We start from the raw sequence: 12,234 nt of genomic DNA on the forward strand, positions 1-12,234 counted from the left end.
TCTTCTGGTTTCTGCGGCTTGCATGTGCTGGGCAGCGAACCCTGGGCCTTCCACAGGCAAAGCCTGTGTGGTACCGCTGAGGGAGCGCCCAGCCACCTTGAAGTTTTGCCTTCCTGTCCTTTGGTTGCTGTGGCAGCCGGTGCTGGGCTGCTGCGGTTCCCACATGTGGTTGTGTGGGCTCCCCCCTCCCCTCACCCCCCAGAGCCTGGCACTGCAGCAACAGGGGCAGCTGTGATGGTCAGGGGAGCGAGAGGGGCTGGGGTGGCACCCACCACCTCACCCCCAGGACAGGCTCTATCGTGGAGATGCATCCCGGACCCTCGAGTTTCCTGGAGTCCCCAGCGTTTGGAGACGTCTCAGTTCTTTTGAGACGGTCACTGACGTAGATGCTTGTTCTGCTGCTGGATATCCGAGTGGTGGGGAGGAGCCGAAGCTGCCCCCCCCGCCCCCCGCCATGAATATAGCTGGTGGGCACGTCTTACAACTCACAAACAGGCGTTTCTACACAATAAGTTCCTCAAAGTGGACTTGCCAGTCTGGGGGGCTGGGGGGAGACTTTAAAATTCAGGGGTTCATGCCAGGCTATTTCGCTTGGGGCACCCCAGAGAGGGGCGGAGGAGACCCCGCCCTACCCCAAGGGACCCAGCCCCAGACACCCAAAAACCTCCAGAACTCAACCGACGCCACACTCACGGCCACTCTCCACACACACCCGGGCCGAGCCTCGCCCATGAGTGAACTTATTCCTGGACACTTCATATCACACACCCTGCCCATACTCCAAGAGCACTGCACCACATTTGATGGAGTTCAAAGTAGGAGGCGACCAACCTTAGAGGGAAATATTGTTTTATTTCGGTTCTGCCTTGGGACGGGGGTTGGGGTTCGTGATGGAAACACCCGAAATATGGTGGTGGGAAGGCGTCATGGTGGTGGGATTGGTGTTTGAATATTGAATGTAATCAAATATTGTGAGCTAACTTATAGCACTGTAGCACTGTCCTCCCATTGTTCATCGATTTGCTCGAGCGGGCACCAGTAACGTCTCCATTGTGAGACTCGCTGTTACTGTGTTAGGCATATTGAATACATCACGGGGAGCTTGCCAGGCTCTGCCATGCGGGCGAGATACTCTCGGGAGCTTGCCGGGCTCTCCGAGAGGGGCGGAGGAAACGAACCTGGGTAGGCCGTGTGCAAGGCAAACGCCCTACCCGAAATAGAATAAAATTCAGGGGTTGTCGAAGAATTGCATTCCTCACAGTCCCCCACCTCCCCCCTCCTCAGTGACTGAAGGACAGACCCTGACTGCACCCACCTGGGTCTTATCAACTGTTGCCCATCCCCCAGCTGACGAAAGGATTCATTTCGAGTCACGTGAATTATGAGTGCTGCTTTTCATCTGTTTATCCGCCATTTATATTTCTCTTACGAGCTGTATTTCACGTCCTTAATCCATGCTGTGCTTTGGCCGTGTCTGCTTCATGGGGATATACAAGAGCTCTCGGAGCACTAAAGGGACGGGGAACGTGTCTTTTTTCTCGTTTATTGTTTGCGTTTGTGATTCCCACTCCATCCACCACATATAAGATTTTAATTTTCATGTAGCCGGAGATAGTCGTCTTTTCTTCCTGTCTTTGGGGTTTTGTGTGTGCCTTGTCTTCTCCATAATTATATATATGATTATAATGGCCTTTTTTTTCCTCCTTAGCTTTTGTAGGTTCTTATTTTATCACAGCGCTAAAATCTTGCCACCCCACCAAGTGGGGGGTAACCCAGACGACGAGGATGGGATTCGAACCCACGCGTGCAGAGCACAATGGATTAGCAGTCCATTGCCTTAACCACTCGGCCACCTTGGGCTGGAGCAATAGCACAGCAGTAGGGCATTTGCCTTGCACGCAGCCAACATGGCCGACCCGAGTTCGATTCCTCTGCCCCTCTTGGAGAGCCCGGCAAGCTACCGAGAGTTTCTTGCCCGCACGGCAGAGCCTGGCAAGCTCCCCGTGATGTATTCGATATGCCAAACACAGTAACAATAAAGTCCGATGGAGACGTTACTGGGCCCGCTCGAGCAAATCAATGAACAATGGGAGGACAGTGACAGTGACAGCTTTTGTAGGGTTTGAATTTTTAAACTGAGCACTAAGCCTTTTGGAATTTATAGTGGGGGCAGGGAGAACGACACACGATGTAATTTAATTTTTGTTTGTTTTTGTTTGGGGGGGCACCCTCAGCGATGCTCAGGGGTTACTCTTGACTCTGCACTTGGGGATCACTCCTGGGGTTCTTGGGGGGGACCATATGGGATGCTGGGGATGGAGCCCAGGTCAGCTGCATACAAGGTAAGTATCTCGCCTGCTCCAGCCTCTCAATTTAATTTCTGGACTTTGTGGTGGGCTAAGAGGGCTGAGGTGGGGCGCGACCTGTCCAGAGTTTCCAGGATGAGGTCATGGGGAGACAGGCAGATGCAGTTTCCAAAGAGGGGGTGCTAGTTCAGGGCAGGGGTCTGCAGAACCCAGAGCTTCCAGCCTCTGGGGCACCTGGACGCAGGGCTGGGGGGGCTTTCCAGGGTCTTCCCGGTGTTTGGGGATCCCCAGCAGTTCTGAGGCCTTGGGGAGCCAGCTGTGTGGCGCTGGGGGGCCCAGGTGGGCCGGGGGCCGTGACCTTCCGGTTCATGGAGCCACATTCCCTGGCCTTAAGGTGTGTCTGTGAGCCCCACACGGAGGCCTCCTGGGGGGCTGGCGATGCGATATTTGTGTGTTTTCTTTCCCCCTGCATGTGCCGCCTCCAGTCATGCTCAGGGCTGATTCCTGGCTCTGTGCTCAGGGATCACTCCTGGTGGGCTGGAGAGTTAGCCTGGGGTGCTGGGGATCAAATTGAACCTGTTTTTTCTTTTCTTTTTTTTTTTAATTGAATCACTGCGAGATAGAGCATTATGAAGCTGTGCCTGATTGGGTTTTAGTTATACAATGTTCCAACACCCGTCCCTCCGCCAGTGTAATTTTGTCCTCAGTTTCCCTCCCATCCCTCCCAAATCTCCCCCACCCCAGCCTACCTCTATGGCAGGCACCTCTCTTGTGTCTGTCTGTCTGTCTGTCTCTCTCTCTCTCTTACACACACACACACACACACACACACACACACACACACACACACACACTTCAGGCATTATGGTTTGCAATCGAGATGCTGAAAGGGATGGACCCCGGGTCTGCCGCACGCCCTCCCCCCATGCTATGGCTCTGCCTCCAATGTTTGTGTATTTTCTGTACCTCTGCTGGCCCAGCTCGAGTCGGGGGACCATCAGGTTACAGGGCCTGAGCGAGCCAGACTCCACGACGTATCTGGGGCCTGGAGCACCTCGGCCCCCGTCTCTGAGTCCCTCCGCCCCCCTGTCCCCGCCCCTCCCTCCGGGGCTGTTTGAGGCTGTTCCCCCCTCCCCACCCCCAGCCCAGCCCCTCAACTCGCCCGTCTGTGCTCACTGCATCGCAATCGTGGGCAGCTGGCACAATCTTCCTGGCTTTCATGCAAGTCCGAAGTGTTAGGAAGTTTCTTCTCTCCAGTGGAGTAATTAACTTCGGTGGTAGGAATTATAATTTATCTCCTGGCGGACCGTGTGGCAGGCGCAGCTTCTCAGACTCGGCGAGGAAAAGCAGCCGGTAAACAGCTCTTCTCCGAGCGGGTCCTTGTAGGCAATAAATAAGTGAAAATGAAAATGTTGCCAACTGCAGCCCCCGGGCGGGGAATAAAAGATGGATGGGAAATTGGAGTTGAAGGAGAGGGGTTCTCACGCTGGGCGTCTCCCTTGGGGCCCTCGGGCCCTCGGGTGTGGCTGGATTCTAGGGGAGGTTTGGTTTGCAGTATTGCTTCGTCTTGACTCACACCCGGCAGTGCTCAGGGCTGACTCCTGACTCTGTGCTCACGGGCATCACTCCTGGCGGGGCTCGGGGGACCCTCTGTGGCGGCAGGGATGGAGCCGGGTCAGATGTGTGTCAGGCCCGCACCCTCCTGCTGTGCTGTCCCTCCGGCCCCTGTCCATTGGTCCTTGGCAAGGATACCAAACCAACTCAGCTGGGGGTGAGCGGGGTAAGAGTCCTTTCTTTTTTTTTCCTTTTTTCTTATTTTTACTATTTTATCGAATCACTGTAAGATAGGCCCTTACAAAGCTGTTCATGATTGGGTTTCAGTCATACAGGGTCCCAGCACCCATCCCTCCACCAGTGCACATTTCCCAGCACCAGGATCCTCAGGTTGTTGCTGTTGTTGTTGTTGCTGTTGTCGTTGTTGTTCTTCTTCTTCTTCTTCTCTTCTTCTTTTCTTCTTCTTCTTCTTCTTCTTCTTCTTCTTCTTCTTCTTCTCTTCTTCTTCTTCTTTTCTTCTTCTTCTTCTTCTTCTTCTTCTTCTTCTTCTTCTTCTTCTTCTTCTTCTTTTCTTCTTCTTCTTCTTGCTCCTCCTCCTCTTCCTCCTCTTCCTCTTCCTCCTCTTCCTCTTCCTCTTCCTCCTCCTCCTCTTCTTCTTCTTCTTCTTCCTCCTCCTCTTCCTCTTCTTCCTCTTCCCCCACAAGGGTATTGGAAAAACTGAGCAGCTCCCTGTGAAATAAATTCATGCTCCTGCCTTGCACTCAATATAAACAAACTCAAAGACCTCAAAGTAAGATCAAAACATAAAATCATTATTTTTTTTTGGTTTGTTTTTGTTTTGGGACCACACCTGGCAATGCTCAGGGGTCACTCCTGGCTCTGCACTCAGGAATCACTCCTGGCGGTGCTTGGCAATGCCATATGGGATGCTGGGATCGAACCCAGATACGCTGCATGCAGGGCAAGCCCCTTCCCCACTGTACTATGGCTCCAGCCCCTAAAATCATCTAGAAAAAAATTCCCCAAGCAAATCTTTGTGAGTGGTTTCTTAGACAAGATATTGACAGGATAAGGGAAGGCATTGGCCTTGCACGCAGCCAACCTGGGCTCAATCCCTGGCATTCCACGTGGCCCCCAGGGCATCGCCAGGAGTAATTCTTGAGGGCAGAGTCAGGAATTACCCATGAGTGTTGCTGAGTTTGACTCCAAATCTAAAAGGAAAAAAGTAAGACAGTGACAGAATAAAGGGCGGGGGGGGGAGGGGAAATCAGACACAACTAAAATTTGAAAAAACTCTTGTGTTGCAGAGTCCATTAGGAGAAAAGACAACCCAGAGAACAAGAGAAAACACTTCTGAATAAAAAAAGTGATGAGGGAATCCGTGGCCTTACTGGGAGGGGGCGCTTAGGGGCCACATCTGGCTCTGGCTCAGGAGTGCTCCCTGCTGGTGCTGTGGGACTGTGTGCATGCCGGGGGTCTGACTGGGGTCAGGGGGTGCATGGCCAGGGCCTGTCCTGTCTCTCCTGCGTATGTTTCAAAGTGTACAGAGCTGAGTAACCCAAAGGCCACCCAATTTATTATTTATTTATTTATTTATTTTAACTTTTGGCTTTTTGGGTCACACTCGGCGATGCTCAGGGCTTCCTCCTGGCTCTGCACTCAGGAATTACTCCTGGCAGTGCTCAGGGGACCCTATGGGATGCTGGGAATCGAACCCGGGTTGGCCACACGCAAGGCAAACACGCTACCCGCTGTGCTATAATCTCCAGCCCAAGTCAGGTTTTCTCTTTGTCTCTCCTGGTGTCCTCTTCCCCCGTCAGCCTCCTGCTCCTGGGCAGCCGGGAAAGTCTCCTCATCTCAGCTAAGGGACAGGAGCCCAGCACCCCCTCCCCAGCCCACGTCCCCCTCTGGCAGCTGTTCCTCTGGGCGCCCAGGCGGGCTGGCCATGGACGCTGCACCCGCGGGTGTGGAATATCCCAGATGTCTCGTCTCTCATCCCTCTCCACCCCTCGGGGCATCAGAGTGGCTCCCGTCCCGGTCTGCCATCTTGTCTCTCGTGGTCTCAGGTCCCCGAGGTCGGGCCCCTTCTGACTGCTCCGGCTTGCCCGCTGTCTCCGAATGTACTTTGAGGACGAACACTTCCCGGTGGGCCCTGGACCGAGCGGCCGGGGCGCAGAGAGCATCTGACTCCAGCATCTGAGAGCTTGACCCGCATGCCATCAGCAGGTGACCTACTTGTGGGGGAAATGTTTGTTGACAGGCCCACCGGCATCTCTGCACAGCACAACCCTTGCCCTCCCGGCCCGTTGTGAGTCCTTCCTCTGCTTACCGGCCTGCAGGTGAGGCCCGAGCGCGGAACCTGAGTGAGGGTCAGCGCGAAGAGCTACACTGCCCACCCGTGGAGCTGGGGACTGAGAAGCAGGCGGAAGTGGTGACCTTGGACGTGCTTGGGGGACCCTGACCGGGGGAGGGCGAAAGGAGGGAAGGGAAAGGGCAGGGGAGGGGAGGGGAGGGGTTAGCATCAACACCACGACCGGTGCCAACCTGCTGGTACTCATGCCACCACTAGTACCACCCGCTCATCTCCCTGCCCCTCCCCCCCACTGCGGGAGCCACGGCACCCCTCCACGGAACGCTCCATCCCACACCACGACTTCCGCCAGCACTGCCGACCTCTGTCACCGCACGCCAGCGACTATTCCAGGCCAGTCGAAGTCCACACCACGGGGCTTCAAGCCCCTCCTCTCCCCAGACCCCAACACCCGCACCTCTCGCTGCAGAACACAGACCAAGGTGTGCGTGGCACTCTTGGGGGCATGGAGAAGACTCGGGAGCCGGCCTGAGGTCTGACGTGGGGGACGTCTGTCACTCTGGCTGGTGGGGACTGCTGTGACCGGCCATGCGGGCTGTGACTCAGGACAGACACGGAAGGGCGTCTGGAGGGCACAGGGACGTCTCCTGGGACCTGGCCGCCTTTGAGCACTCTCAGAGTGACGGCGTCACATGTGACTTTCCACAGCGGCTGGGGGAGGCACGAGCCCCCACCCCCTCCCGCCCAGACGCTCCCCACAAGGCCTGTGCTCCTGGTTCCCAGAAGAGCCCACATGGGAGCACAGGGACATCCCACAGCCCCTTGGGAAGGAGGGTGCAGTGGGCCAAGAGCCAGCACTGCGGTGGCAGCCCCTTCCAGGGGAGATGCAGTGGAAACAAGGTCACGTGTTCATTTGTTTGCGTGTTTGGGTCACACGCAGCCGTGCTCAGGACTCACTCGTGCCTCTGCCCTCAGGAAACACTCCTGGTGGGCTTGGGGAACACTACGGGGGTGCCGGGGATTGAACCCAGGTTGAACACGTGCAAGGCAAATGCCCTCCCAGCTGTGCTCCAGTCACAAAAAAAGGGGTCACTCTCCTTGTTGTGTTCACCACCACCACCTGGCGGAGTGGCCTGGGGGGCCGGAGGGGGTCCAGCTGCTTTTGGCCGAGCAGATGGGAGCCGGGTGGCACCACCAAAGTCTGTTCGGCCTTTGGGAAGGGTGCTGGCACCAGAGAAGCCATCGGGTATGACCTGGGAGCACTGGCAGACGGAGCTGGGGCACGAGGCTGTCGAGGGCAGGTGGGACTTGGAAGAGCACAAGGCCCACATGGGATGGAGAAAGCTTTCTTTGTCTGGAAGAACATTCCAGGACCTGGGGCAGGCACCCCCCTAAGAGAGAGGAAGAGAGGGAGGGAGGGAGGGAAGGAGAGAGAGAGAGAGAGAGAGACAGAGCGGGGGGTGGGATTAGGAGCTTTAGTTCCAGAAGGCGGAGAGGCAGGGTTCTGGGTTGGGGTTTGGTTCGTCTTCTTTCTCTCTCTCTCTCCCCCCTTTTCTTTTCTCTTCAGCTTCCAAGATTCCGCTTTGCAATTATTGACAGGGAAAATCCTGAATTTAGTTTGTCCCGATTGCTCATCTGCTGTGCAGGCTCCCGTGCTGGGTGTAGGAGATGTGGACAGAGGTGTGTGACTGGGGGCCCGGGGGCTGGGGTTCTCAGGGGACACTGCACCTGAACGGAAGTGGGCTTCCTTGCAGGAAATCCGGGGCATCCTCCAAATCCCTCCTACGGAACTTTTTTTTAATAATGTAGGAGTCCTGCTATTTATTCAGCCATTGATTAAGCTGATTGAATTGGGCATGAACTCCACATTACTTTTTTTAAAAATTATATCACGGTGAGATAAAGTTACAAACTTTCATGTTTGAGATTCAGCCAAACAATGGTGGAACAACCATCCCTCCCCGAGTGCGCATTTTCCATCACCCACATCTCAGTCCTCACCGTGCCTCTATTGCAGACAATTTCTCCAACACACTCTCTCTCTCTCTCTCTCTCTCTCTCTCTCTCTCTCTCTAATTTTAGGCATCATGTTTTGCTCAAAATTTCCCACCACCATTCAAGCTAACCTGTCAGGGGCAGACGCTAGATAATTTATTTTCCACTGTTCATTTTGAGTATTAGGAGAGCTCACATGGCCACGGTTGTAAATGTAAATTCTAGACTGTAAACGGTTGGGTTCCAGAGACATCTCTGTATGGCACTAATCCGTTTTGGGATTCAGTTGGGAGCCTCTGGGCCAGGGCTGTTGGTGCACTAGGATGGCACCGGGAGGCAAACTGGGCATGGCAGCCAGTCGGCTGAGTGGGCGGGGACCTGGGGAGGGACAGCCGGGTCGTCTGCCACCATCCGGCCTGGAGATTCATCCTGGAACCCGCAGAACTGGGCCCTGCCTGTGGAAGCTCTTGGTCACTGGGATTCCATCTGGAGTAGGCGGGGAGAGCACACCTGCTCCATCTGGGGTGCCCCGGTGAAATTGGCTTGGTATGGGGCCCAGAGAGATCTCTGGCACTGTGATGTCTTCCGAGACTTGCTGCTGTATCTCTGGGTCAGGGCTGTTGGTGTGCCAAGAGCCACATTACAAAATTTTCAGCAGATCATATCTTGGTGAGGTCCATCCTGAGACGGGGGAGTCAGGTTGGGGGTGTGATGGTGATTTTGGATTGTGGAAGCAAGTGGCTGTGGGGGGCTCTGCGTGGGCGGGCACAGGCCAACCGCTCCCCTCCAGTTTACCCTGGTCTGTTCAGCCATGCATGGGTCCAAGCTTTTCTTCCGCTTTTGATCTCTTTCGAGATTTATTTAGGGGTCTCTGAAGCAAGGCTGGCAGTAGAGTTGGTTTGTAGGGTGCTTTTGTGCTTTCGTGTGTATTGGGAAGTGGGGGAGGTAGCCCACCCCAACTCTGAGAAAGCCTGGAGATTTCAGTCACAAGCCCCGCATACCCGAATTTTCAGCAGATTATATGTTGGTGAGGTCCTGCCCGATCTCTCCCTAACTCATCAGGTCTGCAATAGCGCCCACACGGGTCACCAGAGCTTCCGTAAGTCATGGGATTCGGCACCTAGGAATGCTGTGGCTCTTCCTTGGTCTCAAACGTTCTTTCTCATTTTGCCCTTTGAAAGAATCGTTTGAAATACTTCCAAGCTAACCCGAGGATCTGGAAAACAAATCAGCTCTTTGCCCCGCTCTGCCGTACTTTGCATTTCTCTTAGACTCACTGTGTTCAACCAGGAGCCAACGCCCGCCTCTGTCTGGGGAGACTGCAGAGCCCTGGAGCTCCATCCTGGCCGCCCCCCCACCCCCCGACGGGGCATTCCCATGTGGGCAGTTCGAGCCGAGCATCAAACAGCCTCACCCCGGGAGAATTGTAGCTGAGTGAAAAAGACCAAGAAGCTTCGGGGAGTCTGTTATTTCACTTTCTATTTTAGGAAAGTGGCCTAGATAAACACTCGGGGCCCCATCTGACGAGCCTCCCATGCAAACTCCTTTGAGGAGGAACTACGAGATATTGAAAATACAAAATGAAAACGGTCGTGGATGGAGACACACTGTTCCTCCCCGCTTTGCTGTTGACATTTCAGGGCAGATTCTTCTTGTGGCCAGGGCACTGGGCACACCCGCACCCGCCCTGTGCCTACCTGATGCTGGTAGCACCCCCTGTCCGGCTGTCACACCCCAAAACATCACACCCCTTCCATCCCTCAGTGGAGGGCTGCTCACGGTAGAACATTCCAAGAGGGCTGAGTGGTGTTAGGGTAGGGTTGCAAGAAAACCGTCCATATTTCTGCTTCCTTTGAGGCATCATTCAACTTCCCTATGCCTGCGACCCGGCCCCCGGGGGGCTACCAGCTACGGATGGGCAGTTAGAACCCCAGGGAGAGGCTGGTGGTTTTCAACCCTTCTCCACCAGTGTGGTTTTAGGAGCTCCAACGTCAGGCTGGGGGTCACGGGAGGAAGTTGAAACCAGGAGCTGAGGGGGAGACGCGGGCAGGAGGGGGGCTGTTCCCTGACCCCTCTTTTCCAGCCCCAGAGGCACTTCCTATTGTGGCTTTCCCGCCACTGGAGGGCAGGGGGCAGCTGTTGGTTCCTGGGCTGATCTGAGAGTGACCCCTTGAAGTGTAGGCTGGTGTCTGTGGCTGGGGACGGGGGATGGGGGCGGGATTTCTAGTTTACAAGTGTTCTGGATATTTCTGCCTATTTTCCACCATAGATCTCTGGTTGTATTAAAAAAATTTTTTTTTCAGTAAAGTAAACAAACACTGTCCTCCCGTTGTTCATTGATTTGCTCAAGCAGGCCCAGTAACGTCTCCATTTTGAGACTTGTTGTTATTGTGTTTGGCATACTGAATACGTCATGGGGAGTTTGCCAGGCTCTGCCACGCGGGCGAGATACTTTTGGTAGCTTGCCGGGCTCTCCGAGAGGGGCAGAGGAATCGAATCCGGCTTGGCCAGGCTGGCTGCACGCAAGGCAAACACCCTACCGCTCCAGCCCTCAGTAAAGTAAAAATAGCTTTATTCCAAGAAATTTTACTTGGAGAACTGTGAGCGGGGAGAAAGAGAGAGATATGTGGTCAAGAGAGCATTCAGGCTTCTTCAGAAAGGAGTAAAGCAGGGCCAGGATTTGGGAAAAGGTTCTAGACCATTGCTCTGGAATGTTCTATACCGTTGCTTCGAACTCTCTAGACTGGAGCTCTCAGCAACGCATCAATGTCACAGGGAAGACACCTCGGATTCTTGCTGAGCCTTTTGTATGCTGTACTTGTTTTTTATTTTGGGTCACACCCAGCGATGTGCAGGGCTTACTCCTGGCTCTGTGCTCAGGGATCACTCCTGGTGGTGCTCAGGGGACCATATGGGGTGCCGGGGATCGAACCCAGGTCAGCTGTGTGCAAGGCAAGTGCCCTCCCTGCTGTACTATTTCTCCAGCTCTCCTGTTCTTATCACAACCCTTAGATTCTCCTGTAGGCGTCTTTTTTTTCATCTGGGGGCCGCACCTAGAAGTGTCAGAAGCTATTCCTGGCTCGGGGATCACCTCCTGGCAGTGCGTGGGGAACTGTGTGTGTTGCTGGAGATCAGCTGAGGTCAGCTGCATGCAAGGCAAATGTCCTGTTTCTCTTGCAGCCGCTCAAGGAGACTCTGCCTGCAAGTCCCTAAGACTGATTGTAGCTTTGTGCAGTGGCAATATCATAGCCAATGGGGTTTATCTGGGGTGCGATTATTGCTAATTGAAAACTTTTCCCAAAGACGAATTGTGAGGCAAATACTGGGCCATGGTAACCCATCCTGCAGGATTTGAGGTGATTACAGTGGGCTCGCTTATTTCTCAAACTCTTTAGCGCTTTCTTTTCCTTTCGCTTTTTGGGTCACCCCGGGCTATGCACAGGGGTGACTCCTGGCTTTGCACTCAGGAATTGCTCCTGGCGGTGCTCAGGGACCATATGGGGTGCTGGGGATTGAACCCTGGGTTGGCCATGTTCAAGAACGCCCTAACCGCTGTGCTATTGCTCCAGCCCCTCTTTAGTGCTTTTTTAATCTTTAAAATTAGGATCTATCCTTCCTGGGATGCTTCAAGTGACATTGGACAATATTTATGAAAATTCTTTTTAAAATACTATGGTGACAAGGGATTATTTTTATTTAGACTCGATTCCTAATGTAAGGGGAAAAAAGAGATGATTGAACAAATGGAATGCCACAATATTGTTTAAAAAAAAAGTGTCATCCTGGGGCCGCAGCGATAGTACAGTGGGGAGGGCGTTTGCCTTGCAAGTAGCCAACACGGTTCAATCCCCGGCATCCCATATAGTTCCCGGAGCACTGCCAGGAGTAACTCCTGAATGCAGAGCCAGGAGGAAACCCTGAACATCACCGGGTGTGATCCCCCCCCCCCAAATGTGTTATCCTGGTTTGAGTGTTAACTCTTCACTTGAAATAGTGAATAAAGTTCTGATCTATAGACACCAGGCTGGGGACTATAGCTGGGGGTGCTTAGGGGACCGTAGAGTGCTG

The 12,234-nt window shown here is 54.1% G+C and overlaps 1 non-coding gene and 1 pseudogene across 1 annotated transcript; one reads left to right on the forward strand and one right to left on the reverse strand.

The window, feature by feature from the left end:
• Positions 1 to 1,770: 1,770 nt before the first annotated feature.
• On the reverse strand, positions 1,771 to 1,859 carry TRNAS-GCU (transfer RNA serine (anticodon GCU)). Its single transcript has one exon. It is a non-coding gene; the product is annotated as a tRNA-Ser (tRNA).
• Positions 1,860 to 11,389: 9,530 nt separating this feature from the next.
• LOC130039215 (uncharacterized) lies at positions 11,390 to 11,507 on the forward strand (annotated as a pseudogene).
• Positions 11,508 to 12,234: the final 727 nt, after the last annotated feature.

The sequence above is a fragment of the Sorex fumeus genome, unplaced genomic scaffold (assembly GCF_029834395.1).
Source record: "Sorex fumeus unplaced genomic scaffold, SorFum_2.1 ptg000083l, whole genome shotgun sequence".
Taxonomy (NCBI): domain Eukaryota; kingdom Metazoa; phylum Chordata; class Mammalia; order Eulipotyphla; family Soricidae; genus Sorex; species Sorex fumeus.